The sequence below is a fragment of the Octodon degus genome, unplaced genomic scaffold, assembly GCF_000260255.1.
Source record: "Octodon degus isolate 3935 unplaced genomic scaffold, OctDeg1.0 scaffold00236, whole genome shotgun sequence".
Lineage (NCBI taxonomy): Eukaryota > Metazoa > Chordata > Mammalia > Rodentia > Octodontidae > Octodon > Octodon degus.
Window position 1 is genome coordinate 1,359,526 of NW_004524812.1, and position 4,371 is coordinate 1,363,896.

The following is a 4,371-nucleotide window of genomic DNA, read 5'->3' on the forward strand; positions in this document are numbered from 1 at the left end:
ATTCCTCAGACAGAGGACTAACATCCAAAATATATGAATAGCACAAGAAAATCAGACTCTCAAATGAAAAGACTCAATCAAATAATGGGCAACCAAAAAGGATAAATAATTTTTAGAAGTATAAATGGCCAATACATACATGAAAAAATGGTCAACATTACTGGCTATTACAGAGATGCAATCATGCTTATACCTGGTAATCTGAGCAAATACTCTGAAGACAACAATGTGCAATATATAAACCATTGTTGCATTTTTATCATCTTGTTTTTGAAATTCTGTATTGTTTCCAATTTTTTATTATTTTTAATCTGTTTAAAATTTTTAAAAATGTAAATTAAAACAACACTGATATACTATTTTATCCAAGGTAGAATGGCTATCATCAAAAAATCTAATAATAACAAAATCCAGTAAGAATGTGGGTCAAAAGGTATTCCTCCACATTGTGGGTGAAACTGTATTAGTAAAACTGCTATGGAAATCAGTGTACAAAATGCTCAAAATACTAAGAGCAGAAATTTCATTTTACTTCACTAACCCCCTTCTAGGCATTTCTCCAAAAGTATTAAAATCATCATAGTACAGAAATACATGCATACCCATGTTTGCTACACCAAAATTTATACTAGTTAGATCTTAAAAACAGTGTATACATCCATCAATAGATGAATGGATAATGAAAATGTGGTATTTATACCCAAAGAAGTACTATGCTGTCATAAAGATAAACAAGGTATTCGTAGGTAAATGAATGGAACTAGAGAACATAATGTTAAGTGAAATAAGCAAACACACAAGCTTAAATATTACATGGTTAAGTACAAATGGTCAACAAATATTAGAAAGAGCGTTCAATATATCTAGCCATTAGAGAAATGTAAATTAAAAGAATGCTAAGATTCCATCTTACACCAGAAAAAATATCAGCCATCAAGAAAAAAAATTTTTAATGCTGGGGAGGATGTAGTGAAAAAGGAATCCTCCTACATTTTTGGTAGGAATGTATAGCCATTATGGAAATGTCTCAAAGAACTAAAATTACAAGTTCCAAATGACCTAACTATGTCCCTTCCAGGTATCTTCCCCCAAAAGCTCAAAAGACATCCTCCTACAATGATACATGCATACTCATTCTTACAGCAGACCAATTCATAATAGCTACATCCTGGAAGCAACCCACATACCTGTCAACAGATGATTAGATAAAGAAAATGTGGTATTTATACATGATAGAAAACTACTCAGTTATACAGGATAAATTTGAGATACATGTAGGAAAATGGATGCACCTGGAAAAACATAATGTTGAATGAATGAATGAATGAACCTAGATACACAAGCTTAAATACCATATAATATCTCTCATAATATCTTTTGAGAAAAGCAAAGTACAAACAAACAAATCAATAGACGATCAAAGGGGACAAGAGACTGGGTCTCTTGCAAATGGGAAGGTTTTCAAGAGACCAAGAGCATGATGTGAGGAGGAGAGGAAGGACAAATAAGTAGAATAAAGATGATCCATATACAGGAACATAATAACTTCAACGAATGTCAACTTTATATGCTATAACATCAGATAATACTAATAATATCTGTAAGAATGAAAATAGCGAAAGGTAAATTAGAGAAGGAGGAAGGGAGAATGATGGGGAAGTGTATAAAAAATTAAATAAGATGCATTATATAGAAGCTTCAACTCCATACACTAATAAAAAAAAATCACATAGTTTTTTTCTTATATGAGAAAACACACGCACACACGCACATATAAAACACATTGAAGATAAATAGGAAATAGGAAAAAAATCAATTATTTCTCTCAATTATCTATTTCACTGTATTAAAACTATTTGAATATGTTAACTTGTTTCATTTTTGCTACTAGTTTCTCTGTGTTCACTGAAAAGAAAGTTTTGTGCTATTGTTCCTGCTTGTAAGAGACAATCTTTTTAGTCTCTAACAACTTTGAAGATAATGATACACACTATATTAACCATTGATAATATTCCCTTATAATTTTGTTAGGAAATTTTATTTTTTATAAACTAAGAAAAAAATTAAAAGACATATCTAGTAAGTATTGATCATGAATTTATCTCATTAATTTCATAAAATATTGTTTTACTTCAAAATATTAGAGGTGAAATGAAATGGTGAGGCTCTACATGAAACAAGATTGAATTAATTATAAAAGCTCAGTAATAGGTAGATGAAGCTTCATTACATTTTTTTAAATGTATTTAGTACAGGATCTCACTACACAGACTAGACTCATGATGATCCTCCTGTTTTCAGCCTCTCAAGGGCTGGGATTAGAGGCATGTGCCACCATGTCCATTCCCTCTCAGTGTGCCCTGAGGATTGCACTGTACACTAGAAATCGAACCCAGGTCTCTGAGCCTGCCTAAGCAGGCCCTTTAGTCTGCTGATCTATCTGACCAGCATTGTCCATTCTTTTATATGTGGAATTTAAAGGAAAAACTAAAACACAATTTCAAGTCAAAATAATAAGAGAGTAACAATTGTTCATTTACTGCATCATTAGCTTCAAAGTAGTTACACACAGCGCAAGACATAGACCACAAAGACTGACTTTCAAAGAAGAAACAAATAACAGCACAAAACTTTTCTTTTTGGTGAAGTGGGTGAAATCTGTCATATTTATGCAACGAATTAGTTTATAGATTAAGATATTTGTGAGGAAACTGAGTAGGTCTGTTCAGGAACGTTTTGAGTATCTCACTGCTTCTGTATATTTATCCTTTTGGAGGTATCTATTTGCTTCACTTTTTTTTTTTCTATTTAAGAAAGGGTATACTGGGTCTCACTGCATAGATCGGACTGGTAGTGATCATCCTGTTTACAGCCTCCCAATCACTGGGATTATAGGTGTGTGCTACCATGCCTGGTCTCTATCACCATCTTAGCGTGCCCTGGGGGCGGGGCCAGCATTGCAGGCCCTGGGATAGAACCCCAGTCTCTGCAACTAAGAAAGCACTTTATTCCGCTGAGCTATTTAGCTGGCCCTTTGCTTAGCTTTCTTTTGGAGTCGGGACCCTGAGCTTTCCTGCTGGGTGCCACTGTGGCTGAGCTTTATCCCAGGCTCCACTACTTCCTACTTATCTAGTTTGGGTTTTCATCATTTTTTTTTCTGTTTATTTCTTGAAATGTTTATTATACATGCAGTGTTCATGGAAAATCACAACCTGGCAAGGAATCCCAATTAGACATAAATTATGTCCTGAGCTGAGCTGGTGGCTGCCACAGCCAGCAGCCACATTAAATGGCAGCTCTCTTCTTGTAGGTCGCCATCATTTTCTTCATTTCAACAATCGCTTTCCCTGCATTCAGACCCTTGGGGCAGGTCTGCATGCAGTTCATAATGGTGTGGCAGCAGTACAGTGAGAACAGGTTCTACATCTTGGCCAGGAGCTCCTCCGTGAAGTCGTCCCTGGCATCGATCATCCAGCCATATGCCTGCATGAGGACTGAAGGCCCGAGGTACTTGTCTCCATTCCACCAGTACTTGGGGCAGGTGGTGCTACAGCAGGCAGAAAAGATGCACTCCTACAGCCCATCCAGCTTCTCACAGTCTTCTATGGACTGCAGATACTGCTTTTTTATTTCTAGGATTCATCCTTCTTCTTCAAACAGGGCTCAATCAGTTTGTACTGGGCATAGAAGTTGTCCAAATCGGGAACGAGACCTTTGATGATGTATGTGTGCAATAGGGGGTAGATTTTGGAGACTTTGTCAAGGTTGGTGCTGATCCTGTGCAAGCAGGCCAGGGTGTTGTCTCTGTTGATGTTTATTGCCCATGAACCACAGATGCCTTCTCTGCATGATCTCCAGAAGCTCAGGGTGGAGTCCACTATATTTTTGATCTTGATTAAAGCATTGAAGGGCCGGCCAAATAGCTCAGTGGATTAAAGCATCTGCAAGCAGGCACAGGGGATGGGGGTTCAATCTCCAGGGCTGTGGTGTTGGCCCCACCCCCAGGCCACGCTGAGAAGGAAACTGAGACTGGGCATGGTGGCAGGCACCTATAATCCCAGCTCTTGGGAGGGTATAAACAGGTGGATCACTATGAGTCTGATCTAGCAGTGAGACCCTGAACACCCTGTAGACCCAACACCATGAGACCACATTTATTCAGATCAACTTCATAAGTCTGCATGCGAAGTTCGTCTCCAGTCTTGTCTGGGTTCCATCGGTAGATGGAAACTTTCTTTTTTTTTTTTTCTTTTTTTTTTTCAAAGTTTTATTGACAAACAGATAGCAATGAGACAGCTTCAAATCAAATCGGAAGGACAGTTTCAACAAATAATACACTGCATATATTCTTCTTAGTGGTTAATTGCTGTA

At 37.1% G+C, this 4,371-nt stretch overlaps 1 pseudogene; it reads right to left on the bottom strand.

Moving 5' to 3' along the window:
* Positions 1-3,285: 3,285 nt before the first annotated feature.
* Positions 3,286-4,371, bottom strand: part of LOC101588335 — a 17,239-nt pseudogene continuing 16,153 nt past the window's right edge.